The 13,890-nt window shown below is 37.4% G+C and overlaps 1 long non-coding RNA gene across 9 annotated transcripts in view; it reads left to right on the top strand.

Moving 5' to 3' along the window:
- LOC308056820 overlaps positions 1 to 13,890 on the top strand; it is a 124,816-nt gene that overhangs the window by 73,427 nt on the left and 37,499 nt on the right. The gene's annotated exons all lie outside the window — the stretch shown is intronic.

Here is a 13,890-nt window from a genome sequence, read left to right on the forward strand (position 1 = left end):
CTCAGTTCATACAATTCCTTTTAAAAAGTGTCAATATTCACATATGTTTAATTAAGCATATGAGAAAGGCTGCTATCTTCAAAACACTCTTGGCAATGACAAATAACCTGAATAACTCTTTGACTCTCTTGGCTGCTGTACTTCTCATGTTCATGTTATATTTAGAGAGAGAATTTCAGAGATATGTGACAAGGCTTAGCAGTACGAGTAATAGCTGCTTCTTAAGATTATACTAAATCATTGTAAAAACAAAGTACCACTAGTTTGCTGTATGCAAAAGAAAAATACAAGACACAAGAAGATTTCACTTTACTCAGTGTTTGCAGCTAGGCTGAAAAATACAGATTTTAGAGTGAAAAAAAAGAAAAAAAAAAAAAAAAAGCAATAAGAAGAGGCTATGCAATTCATAAAGGATTGTGTTGCTTCTCTCCCTCCCCGATATTCTTTCTGCCTTAATTCTGCCATCTACCTTATGTTCAGATCAATACCATCTGGTCTTTAGAAACACAGACTTGTAGAAAGCCTGACTAGTTTTTCTTCACAAGTGGGTGAAACTCAAAATAAAAATGTCTTTCAATCCGTAAGAGAAGGACAGGCCAAATTAGGCTTATAAAGGCAAAAATCCATTTCATGCCTCTTTAAAGGAGCCTTCATCCTTACAGTCCCTGCTCAGATACAGTTAAGGGAGCTGCTTCTTTCTCATGTAACTTTCAGCTGCTGTAACCCTCCTTTCTCTACCTCGGGATAACCAGTTGACTTGTATGCCTGTGACTTCCTTTGTTTTAAAACTGGAAGTGCAATACTGCATCACCACCGCTTGGATGGGTTTACAAAAAGGTGTATTTTTAGAACAATTAGCTTCCTGCAATGTAAGGGGCATGTGTCTAGTGTCATGTTTTAGCTATTTCACTAGCTTAAAAGCAAAACATTCAGTTGATGATTTATGAGTGCAGGACTTTCTTTTTTTTCTCCCAAATATGATACTTTCCTAATTTGTTCACTAGAGATCAGAATTTATAATTTATAGTTGTACTACCTCAATTTTAATATTTGTCTCAAAAAGGAAAATTGCCAAAAGGGACACACTATCTGTTTCTCTCCCACCTCTGTCAGTGAAGGAGCATTGGATTTACTCTGGCACACTGCAGTTATTGAACAAATGTGCAGCATGTATCCATGGCCTCATATCCCTAATAGTGATCTAACAAATCCTAGCTCTTCTTTAACACTAGTGATCACTGCTTTTTGGGAATATTTATAATACTGATTCTCCAAGACAGAATCAAGGACATACACTTTCCTTAAAAAATAAAATAAAATAAAATAAAATGATTGCAATATTAACATCTCAATGTCCTGTGTGCAGCTTCCTCTGTTGTTCTAGTTTTGTATGCTTGAGAACTACATCAAGTTATTTAGTATAATATAATCCCTTCATTCATTATTGTGGGGTTTTTTTTCAAATACTGGAAGAAAACCAGTGTATTTTCCCTGAAGCTTCAGAAACTGAGTTGTGTGTTTTCCATACGATGGATGTACATACATAAGCAGCCAGATACTTACAGCTGTGGCCACAAGTTTGTGCATTCAGTTTACCAAACATCAAACAGTAAATGGCAACAGCTTGTGAAATCATGCTATTTCATGTGAAACTGTCAGAGCACAAGGCTGATGCCACAGATACTATCTCCAGTGTTGAGTTCAGTATCTTGTAGTCACAGATACCCATAAAATGAGTCTGGCAATAAATGCCAAAGGATCGGTAGAAACCTTTGATGTGCACACACCTGTGGTCACACACCATCTAACTACTACCCACAATAAAATTAAGACTGGAAGGAAAAATTCTTAATCCAAACCTGGCAATTATTTCAGCCCTGAAGAGAGGGAAAAACATGTCCGACTGGCAACTGAGAAATTCCAGTGTTAGTAGGAGCCACAGCATGCATTCTCTCCTGTTATAGCCAACCTCAAAAGCATCAGAAGAAACAAACTCACCCCTCATGTTTCTCTCCCTGTGAGTGAATCAAAAGTATAAAGGTTTTTCCCAGCCCCACGGACAGCCAGGAGAAGAACTAAAATGGTACGAATGCATCAAATTATATCAATGCAACAATACATCATACATCGAGTTCCTGCCACATGTTGCATTCCCTGACAGATTCCAAAACATCACAAGCATCAGAATTCATCTTGAGATTTAATGTTCTATCATTAAGAAATTTTTTCCTGTCATGCAATTCTTCGTATAAACTTCACTATCCTTTCATTTGTAGCATAGAATACATAGCTCAGTTGCAGTATTTTTCATTGCATATATTCTCTTAAAATTTCTTGCTGACTATGGAAAACAGAACTTGACTTGAGTTGAAGCAAATTATGGTTGAAAGTTATGACTTTTCTTACATGTGGGTCCTATTAGCACCTTTTTTATATTTTTATTGCACTTTGACCTTAATATTGTATTAACAGAACTTTTGTATTAATATTAAGCTCATACACTTTTAAGAAATTATAGGTTCTATCAAACTGGCACTGATTTGAGATTTTTATTTCTTAGGAAACCTTTTTTTTTTTATATGTTGCAATTTTCAAGGTGATCTAGAAAGGAATTTAAAGCACAGCAATACACCTTATCAGTTTAGGTGGTTACAAAGCTCCTGCTAGAGAACATATGATGCCCATAATGATGCCATCACATTCCAGCTTTTGTGGAACAGCTGGTGGCTTGAAGTGTCCAGGGCTGCATAACATTAGCAATGTTCAATTATGAGATGTTTGGTGAAAGGTGAGAATTGATAGCTTTATGTTTTTGCTTTTTCAAGACTATAAACTCTATAGATAGGCAGAGTATTAACCATCTAAAACCATAAGAAATAATAAATTTCAGATAAGCATATGCTAATTATGTGCTTAACATGTAGGAAATTTACAGATGTTACAAGTATAATTTCTGGCTTACTGAGTTGTGTAAAAACATCTTCTGTGTGGGACTCATCAGCAATAAACCTGGATAACTGGGATATTTTTGAGGTATAGTCCTATACATAGGCACCCACTTCAGCATTTTTTTTACTTGTTGGCCTGTAATTTTAATGCAATTGCAAACATAGTTTTGCTGTGATTTCACCTAATTCTAGCATCTGTGTTTAGTTGACTTAAATCATACTCTTACTTCTCAAGTGAAACCACACTCTAACCAAAGCCAGTTTATTAAAATCTTCATTTTCTTCTATAAACTTCTAAGAAATGTACAGAACACAAATTGAAATTTGGGTGGGATTTCAAGCCATGATTACTACAGGGAGCAAACAAAACTTTATCTTGTGTGGCTGCAAAACTTCATAGTAATTCCCCCCAAAAAATTAAAGGTACTAACTTTTCAGTTCAAGGCCTCATTGCTTTTGAAAACACTTTCTATAAAAATGCTTGAAAGTACTCCAGTGTCTTACATCTGCTCATTTCAGTGCTACAGATGGTACTACACCTTGCTGAAACTCTTTTGAAAATTGTATTTTGGTTCCTAAGCTGCTTTGACACTTGCAAAAGCTTTATTCAAAGGTTAATACAAGCAAGGCTTGTTACAACATGGTCATAAAAAGTGATCAGAGAACGTGAAGTTCTCTTTGTTCTGAGTTCAGGAGAGGTATGACAGTTTGGAAAAACTATTTGGGGAATAGTTATCTATACACTGGTTTGGGGGGGGTTAGTTTTATTTTTTACACATATTGCTTAAATGCTTTCTTTTGTGGTTTGGCTCCACAAATGGCTGTATCAGCAAAATGTTTTCTAGACAAAGAATTACAGCATGGGCACAGTTACGAAAAGCAGAAGAATGAGAAACAGCTTCTTACCCTTTTGCTGTCAAGACATCGTTTTGTATACTGCCTGCCTATTGCTTATTGCTACTGTACACTGTTTCTACTCTCAGGTATAGCAACTTATACTTTAGGATTTCAAAGTCTGCGAGGGACAACTATCATGATGCAGGCAGATGTGCCCTGTATTATAAAATACAGGACATGTATGGTAAAAAAGACAAGAGACATCGAGCTCTTTGAATCAAACCTGTGATTTCTTTCTATCTGATCTTGGTTTCAAGCGTTTGCAAGCAGCAGACCAGCATGCTTCTGCTTATTGTCCTGATTAATTATAGTCAATGCTGCTCTACCTTTTCCAATGTGTATTTGACTAGCATACATCTTTCATCCATTGGATTTTTTTATGCCTTCTTCTGTTATAGATCCATTTATAACCAGCTAACACTTTTTCTTTTCAATATGTTGTCACAAGCAAAACTTGAGTTGGGGAAATCTATTTGACTCCTAATAAGAAGTAAACATAAACTTCTGATCATTGATCTGAATGTTGAGAGGGGGGGAGGGAAAACCATGAGCAATTATACAAACACTTAGATAAACATCTGTCTTTCCCTTTCTGTAGCCTCAGTTTTTCATATCTGTTCTGGAAGTTGTGCTCAGCCTGTCAGAGTTCACCTGATGAGGTGGGGGTGGTATAGGAGGCTGGGGTGCTCTGCCCAACAGCTTCCCCTTGTTCTGCACCCAATCATGCCTTTCTGCTGGGTGATGCTTCATAGTTTCCTGCTGCTCCATGTGTAACTCTGTGTGCGGCTCTGTTCCCTGTTGTCCCTGCTCCACTGAGGGTCACCCACAGCCTGCAGGCCCTTCAGGGACATACCTACCCACTTCTGGCATAAGATCCACCTCAGGAGCACATCTGCAGCCACCACCAGCTGCCGGTGTATCTCTGCAACATGTCTGAGCCGGGCACCGTGTGCTGCTTGGATTGGATATACCTTGGCGTGCAGTTTTAAAGTTTTTGATTTTTTTTCCACTGTTGCTTAAGTAGGTTTCAGAGCCAGCTGCAATGGTTTTCATCTGTCCTCTCACACAGGTCACAGCTGCAGCCCTCTGCTCCTTTTAAACTTGCAGCTCCTGCCCTTTACATGTCCGTACACAATAACAAACTATGCCTGCTTCTCATGGACAAACAAATGGGCTAAGCTAGTTAAGTGTCTCAAGATAAGGCCTGTTTTCCAGACATCAGACTTCAATTATACATTTTCAAGTACTTTCTAACTTTTAAACATAATTTTTAAACTATGGACAGTGAATGCGACATACCAGTACACACTTATTTATAGTGTGTAGAAATGCCAGCATCACTTCAGATTTAAAAGCTTGCCTGCTAGGGTATCTGCCATTTTTTTAGTTGTGGCTCCAGTGTTTAATATAAGCTGAGATTGGTGTCCAGTGATTTATCTACAACTAGCACCACATCTTCCTCTTTCTGAAGAAACAGCTTGGTATTCTTGCATCCTGTAGAAGTTCTACAATTGGAGTGTCCCACAGACGTTCCTTATTCCTACCATTTTAATTTTTTTTTGCTGCCTGATTTAGAAGTCATACATAATAAGACTGCTGATCTATCGCTCCAGGCCTTGCAAGTGGGGTAAAAACTGTCTAACCCTGCAATTTCAGGTGTGCAAGGAAGTTTCAAGTAATATTACCTCTATTTCACTTTTTGACAACGCAACCAGGGAGATTAAGAGTGCCTCCTACCAGTCTTATGGGTTTAAACCGCAGCAGCTTTGCATAATGTGAAGGTAATAATCCTCTCAAAGAGCACAGGAAATGTTTGCTAGCCTTGAACTTCATTAGATATCTTGCAGCGAACTCAGTTAGCATTAAGCACCGATTATGGGTAATTATTTTTCAGAGATTTAGAAAGAAAAGCCATATAAATTATGCTTCAGCTCTGCTTCCACAGGATCACCTGTAAGTTAAATACCTCTGGTTTAAACAGAACAATATAACTGCTAGCTCAGGACATCCATGAGCCATAGATTGCTGGAGGCTGGTGGAGCATCTCTGTCACTGTTCGCTTGCCTCCTGCCCTCACATTGCCCAGATACATGCTGCAGGGGACAGGCTCCTGGGCTGGCAGGAGATCATCCCACTCACACGCCCCTGCTCCTCATCGGGAGAACAGAGGTGTTGGGAGGGCCAGCACTGCAGGCCAGGTCTCCAGGTTGCAGGGGGAATAATTAAAATCGTAGGATGTCAGCAGGCATTTCTTTTATTCTCCCTATTACCTGAATTCTCTCTTTCTCAGTCAGCTCAGTGCTCTCAGGATAGAAGAAAACTGTTTTCCTTCGGCTGTTCCAGTTAAAAGAGGAGAAATCACTTCTTCCAGTGCCCTGCTGCACAGCCTCCTGTAACTGGTTAATTGGCTTCCTATAATTATTGCCCTAGTTGAAATACATTTACTATTAGATGTGAGGTTTATGTAGGTCATCTGATTTCCTGGAAAACTTGGGCTGCGCTCAGACATGAAACCAATCTACCTTATCTCTGACCTTCCTCATTTACTAACATTGAAGCTCTGCCACGAGAAAGCTGGTTTAATGGGAACCATACCATTTGAACACTGGGATCATTAAAGTAGGATAACTAATTTTAATATATTCAGAGCTTTAATATACATTGCTGTGTGAAATAACAGTCCTCCTTTACATGTTCATTCCAGGCAGTAACTGATATATGTACAGTAATGTATGTGCCTATAAAACTTTGACACCCTCTGGTAAAGTATGACCTGGAGTTTCAAGTTTGGATTGCATGTGCCTGTAAACATCCAGTTTGGATGTCCATACAGTCATATTAGATGTATGTAAGTGTGCAAAACAGACATTGTTTTACTTCTAGACTTCACCTTCCAGCTTTTTGTTTTATTAAGATTATCTCTGCCATATCATTTTCCTGTTTCCTCTCTGGATAGAGATACACATTTCAGATGGAAATTATGTCATAGATAAATTGTTTTAAAATTAAAATTATGTCTATCATTAACCTGTTTTGAGATTAACTGGATGTGTAAAGAATCTTCACATGCTTCAAGATCTCAAGCATCTCATTAAGAGAGGAATTCCTTGGAAATAGTAGAACTAAATTTTCTGTTACCTCATAAGACCATCAGCATCCAATCTTTCAGTTTGCTTTCTGGGGGAAAAGTAGTCCTTATCAATATTGGAAGCCTGTGTAGCTAATTGTTTTCCATTTTTATTTTCTCCAGTTTACTTTTGCTTTAAATTCAATACAGTGTTTTCCTCTGCATTTTATTTTTGCCTATAGCAGCATTTCACCTGGGTGGAATTCTCCTTGGCTTGCCTGGAAATGGACTCCATTGTTATTTATTACGTGACAGAGGGGCACTAGAGGTCCCTTTCCTTCATTGGCAGTTTGAGAGCTAAAGGGCTGAGAGCCTGCACAATTATAGGCACAAAAGTAATGCATCAAAGCAAGGCTCATTAGAAATCTACATATACGGCTAGTTGGGCTACCCATTATTCTACCTATCATACACAGCAATTTACGAATTTTCTTCTGTGCCAAAGCACCAGCCAGAAGCCTTGTATGCACACATCAGGATCCTAGTAAATTACACTGAGAGCAATCAGATAACGTTGTTAATATGACTCAGTTCAGTGCAATTTCTTTGCTCCTCCCTGTATGATTAATTACAGCCAAATTGATGTTGCCAGCAATGATTAATTTACAAGTTGAGATGCAGAGTAAATGAGCTAGGCAAAGCTGAGTTGGCATTGCCCCTCATTTAAGAAACTGCACAAGGGATCACAATTCACAGCTAACCCTGTGATCCATTGCAGCACTTGCATAAAAATTTGCTAGGTTGAATAGCTGCAAAATTGTAACTTATTGTTTTGTGATAGCTGTTTAGAAAAAAAATATTTGGTTTAATTTAGCTAAATGAGGAAATGCAGAGGGTGAATTCTGCTCATACTGTGAAATTTCTATGTTATACAAATACTTGACAAGATAAAATAAAAATACCAAGCCTTTGATAGGGAATTGAAGATAACAACCGTATTCTTGATGAAATCCCTGAAGTTCTCTTGGGGGGGGGGGGGGGGGGGGGGGGGAAGGGGAGGAGGGAGGGAAGAACAAATACATTTAATAATTGCTTTTCCTTTAATAATAATAAATTCATTGTCTAGGAACTACAGTTACTTCCCACATTGTACATAAGTCAGAATTGTCTGTATTAAAGGTCTGTGTTACACTTTTACATTACTGGGCATTACTGAGTATTTGAGCATCTTTCATATATAACTAATAGAAGCAGTAGCTTTGAGGGCTTGTAGAGACTCTTACTCTAAAAAGCTGAGATATTTTTTTTATTTTCTTTTTTTTATTACCCTTTTGGGGTGTACAGTGTTGATTGAATAGAGGTGAGATTCAGAATTCAGTCTTTTGGATGAAAAGTAATGAAGAATTTTCAGCTGATAGCAAGTATTTCTGTGGATTGAGAGAAGTGACTGACAGCCTGCCTAAGGCTGCTTTTCACTACTTTAAATCAGTTTTTGACATCAAAGTTGATTAAAAAATTAGGTACACTTTTGCCCACAGCTATTTTCAGGGAAGATCCTGATGCTCTGAAACAGAGTGTTGAAGAGTGGCAGGGTCTGAAGTGAGAACTTTTGGTCAGTACCTCCTTTTCAGAAAGAAAAAGTTTTCATCCCACTTGACACAAACTAACTCAAAGGAAAACTCCCTTCTGACTATGAAATTCTCACATCAGTCCACAAAGCACTGCACTGAAGACAATGTCACTTAGCAGTTCCCTTGCAAACTCTGCCCTTAAAGTTGTTGGTTTAGTACCTGCCGTACTGCCTGAGAGCTGGTGTCTAGATGACTACCACATGCTCCTGAGTGTTCTGTGGCAGTTTGAAGGTAAAGGGAGCAATGCTAGGATGAACATGAAGAAAAGTTCCATGATGGATTAAACTGTAGTGCTCTAAAGACTCAAGAACTTAGGGTTGTTTTTTTTTAAAAAAAAAAAAAAAAAAAAAAAAAAAGCTTCAGAAGTGCTGTAGTCAACTCTTGCTACACTTGCACTCCTTTTTTAAAACTACTACCCACATAAACAGATAGCGTTTGGACAAAAAGCTGCTGTGTTCCATGAGAGATTCCTAACCCCTGTGCTGAGCAGCTGATGTTTCCCTGACCCAGTGGAAAACGGGAACAGTTCCAAAAAGGAACAGCTCCAGTAGGCAATATAAAGAGATACTCACCTGAAAACAGCTGTTGCTTGGTGCTAGTCGGAGGAAGGACCTGACCCTGTATATTTTATACCTCAGTACGTATAGAAATTCTCAGACTGTTTGCTTTTTAGGGATAGATGGCTCACACACCTTTCCTCCCTCCCCCCACCTTCTCTCTCGCTGGCACAGATGTATGCACACTGTTTTGAAATGCGGAGAATTTATCCAAGCACAGAAGGGAAAACCTTCAATTTCAACCATTGTCTGGGAGGGGAAGGCTATTTTCCATCTACCTCTAAATCTGACATCAAAAAGGATGCAAACATTGTTAACTATTAGCAAATCAACCCATAATGAACCTTCTGGTTGTAGTTTTCTGAATGTATGCCTCCATAATTATAGGTACTTTTTTTAATATAGCTTACACAGTTGAATGTAGAGGGACACAGCATACAGGGACATATAGAATAAATTTTGTATGTGTCTTAGAATAACCTAATTTGGATCAAGACTGTGTAACTTTGAGTAGCAAGGTGCTGGAAAACTATTTAAACTGAAAATAGAACTTCACTGCTCAGCTATTGTTAATGACTTACGTGACCTGCAATAACCTTAGTGACTCCCCCCAGATAATTTTTGTTGCCAAGCAATACTATAGTTGTTGTATATCCAGTGTCCTAAAATTTGCAGCCTGTGGGAGATATAATGCATCAGATTTTGCTTTGTGAAACTTCTCCAAAGTCAACAAATTTGTACAGAACATGACATCTAATTGAAGATTATTTGAATGTTGTCAGCACAGAGCCTACATTAACTTTTCAAGTTCTTATGTGTATTGTTGCAGAACTACTTTTTTTCTTTTGCCCTTTTTTTGCTGCAAAACAGAGAAGGTATGAGATTTAATCCAATCTGTGTTACACTTCATAATGACAGAGTATGTGAGCTTCCTGAAATGAAAAAAGGGATGTACTCAGAAACCATGCCACACACACTAGAGATCTAGGATACATGCTACCAATACATGAGCCTAGTAGACTCTTCATCCTTGTGTGTAGTGCAGTGATAAAGAACTGCTGTATGAACTCTGATCTGTTAATGCTAGCCTCTGGATCTTCAGACTTAGGCATAAGATCACTAAAAATAGTCAGGCTTTTGTGTTACATCAGGTTAAATTACTGCCACATTCTAGCAGAGTGATGAGCTAGTGAAAACCCAACTGTGTTCAAGAACATCTGGATGATTTTAATAACAGAGTTCAAGAAAATGTACATGCCAGGTATTATAACCTGCATGTGGGAGAGCCATTTGTGTGCCTATCTTGAAATACTTCCAGCTCAAACAGAACAATGAACAATTGGATTGAGATTACCGAAATTCAAATCCTTGTTCAAAGCCTAAATATGTTTTCTGTGTAATTTTATGATATCCATGTAACAGTTTGTGCCTTGCTGACCTCCTAGTGCTATTCCAGAGGCCATATGTATAGCTTCCCTAAGGAATGGGCTCTGCTGAGAACAGTTCATTACATAGAGCTCCCTGAATATCTCTCTCTTTTCAAATGCTAGTTTGAATTTTCAAATGCCTGTTTTCAAACAGGATAGGAATGATGCCCTTTCTTATGGACTGTAGACTATTTTACTGTTTTGCAATGTAAGTTATTTTCCACTTTCAAATTAGGTATACATTTGTAGTTCGCAAGTCCCTCTGCTTTCTGAATGTGACGTGGGTGAATATAAGGTGGTGTCTGCACACACCATGTGGTCTCAGTGGGGATGCAATAACAGTGAAATATTTGAGTGGTCTGTACTAGCATCAGATGTATATTATTTTGAAATACGATATTTGTAACTGACTCCTTTTGCTATAATAATGTCCACCTCATGTGAAAGAAGCAACACCACAAAGGGTTTCCAGTTTCTACTTCTTGGATACACCTTGCAAAAAGGCTAAAGATAAAGTTCATAATAAATATACACTCTCATATAAGCAGTCAAGATTGAGATAAATAACTTTCATTTCCCTATCAACTCGGCCAGAATCATAGCTCTGGACATTAAGTGAAAGGCTGCCCCAGGGTCTGACATCTATGCTGGGATTACTGTAACCTGTTCTGTAAACATGGGGTTCCAGTCCAAAGTGCTATCAATCTGGCACTCTTCAAAGGCTTTAAATCCTATTTCGATTAAAAAAGGTTCATAATATTTTTCCTGTGATGGATGTAAGATGCAGGCAGAAAAGAATGAACAGCCCTTCTAGGTTTAAAAACCACCACACACCACACACACCAGTATCCTCTTCTTGGGAGCTCAAGAAAGTTGAGAACATGTTGGAGTTATGCCAGTGTTTCATTTTTCTCTTTTTTTGTTTACTATACAGCAACACAACACACCTTTTTAGTAATCACAAGAATACAGAAACAATTCTATACTATAATTGCATAAGCAACCCACTGAGCTTGAAGAGATGAGGGTTCTTACTTGCATGTATGAATGGTCCATAATGCATGATTTCTTCTAGAGGAGGGAAGTTTCCCAGCTTGAATATTAATTTTGAAAGAAAATGCAAGGTACATCTCTTTGTCCTGTCCCTCAGAGGAAAAGTTCATGTGTTTGTATCAGCAGCAATAAGGAAACTGCCTGTGTGTGCTTTTCTGATAATAATACAATGATATGGTTATTATAAGGAGACGAAACCACAATTGTTAAACAGGGGCTACTCAAGAAGTTTGTACGCTCCTTTTGAAGAAAAACAATGCTGCAATTTGTTATTACCATGTGCAAAATTATTCTTATCTTTTATACCAAAGCAATCAGACTGGCTCAATAGATATAAAACGACATTTTGTTTCACCTTCTGTATCAAATAAGCAATAATACCATGATCCAGCATCCACAGGTGGTATTACTCACAGTGGTCTGTTGCTGTGTAGCCAAAGTTAATTTCAGCTGTCATTACCTGTGTCCTGGGTACTCAGATAATTCTTCCTATTCCTCATGCAGCTCATTTAAATATTGTACATCTCCAGCTACTCATACGGAAATAATGTGTGAACATCTGAGGACCTTCTATGCTAACATTGACATTGATTGGGCTTTTTTCTGACAGAGAAAGAATTTATACTATTGAAATAATATAATGAGTACTCTATAAAACTATTACTTGAAACTGACTCAAAAAACTAGGGTAATTCTATATACATGGCAAATTCTACTTTGTTTTTGTTCCTATGTATCACCGAAATCAAGTGAGATTTCAATCTCACCGGGTTATTTAATCTCCTGGATGTAACAGGCAAGCTATTTTTACATGAAAAAATAGTTCAATATAATCAAAATAAATTTAAAGTAAACATACATTAAATTAATAGCATGCTTTACTGTAGTATTTAAGTTTGTGCAACTTCAATATTTTTCTTTAAAATATGTTAAATGAACCCATTTTTCTCATGTAAGGTCTATACTTTTTGCATCCTACTGCACATACTGTATAAAATTGATCTGAAAACAAATAGCCAAGTTCTTTTGTAAAACTCTGGTGTTCAATGGGAAAGCTAAAATCTGTCATTTATTTTTAAATTTAATTTAAAGTTTAAACAAGGAGACTAAAGAAACCATCTCCTTTCTGTTACCTTATACAGTAAAACCTTTCCTTTCAGGTTCAATGCTAGTTCAAGTGAATTTTCAAGTCAGAATCTTGTATGGTTTACTTTTTTTCCTTAGATTTAACCCGAAACAAAAATGTGTTCAGCCCTAACTGTGAGGTTGTGTAAACGTACAGAAAACACAACAATAAACACTTGGATATTGAGTAATGTAGCAAGATAAATGCTACATTATCTTGTGTGTAAATGGTGTGCTGAGAAACAATACAAGCCTTGAGGCTTAAGAAAACTAAAGATCTTGGAATACCACATTGCAAGATCTTTATATATTAGAACATTTAGACTTCTATTACTGTAGACCATGTAAAACAATACACAAATGTGTGATTTTTGTATTCTGATGGCTGGCATAAATGTTAATTTTAAATAAAGTGTAATTGTCATAATCCTTAGGTTCTAAGACTGAGATCCAGTCTTTTCTGGAAAAGTATAAAGGTGTAGTTTTAAAATTAACTTAGACTCACCAACCTTACTGGGTGTTTGATTTATTATTTTTTTTAATTGTGTCCTCCACCCACAGTCTTGATTTTATATTTAAAATACTAATATAAAGACACAGGGAAATTTTTCTAGATTATTCATGCGGAACTTTTTCCTCTCATATGAAATTTCATCACCCCTGCTGGGCTGGTTATATCTGACATTTAAATCCTCACTGAAGCTAATGAACCTTATATTTTATTGATTAAGTTAGCTATCTGCATTAGGAGCTTTTGGAGGTATTATTTCTACTGAGTCAATTTTTTTTCTTAGATAAATGGGTGCACATTCTATGAAGGCTCTGGGAGACTCTGAAGCTGACAGTCAGCCTGTATCACTCAACTAGCATTTCCAGTAAGTATACACTCCCCTATTGTACACCTTGAAAAACCAAGAGGAGGGACTTCAAGGCCTGAATGATCCCCATTTGAAATGAATAAAAGTGAGAGGTTTTTTAGAGAAATTCCTTAGACCTGTCCCTGCAGAAACAAGAAGAAGCATTTCAAGCATTCATCGTTTTGTTATACCTGCCCTTTTATTAAAGTTAATGACTCACCATCCTAATGGGGGGAGTTTGTGCCATCCTTAGCAGCAGAGTGGAAAGTCTCCTTGTTTTTTTTAGAAAAGTATGGTTTATTGCAGCCTGTTTATACTCAGGCTCTAC

The sequence above is a fragment of the Falco punctatus genome (assembly GCF_963210335.1).
Source record: "Falco punctatus genome assembly, chromosome: Z".
Lineage (NCBI taxonomy): Eukaryota > Metazoa > Chordata > Aves > Falconiformes > Falconidae > Falco > Falco punctatus.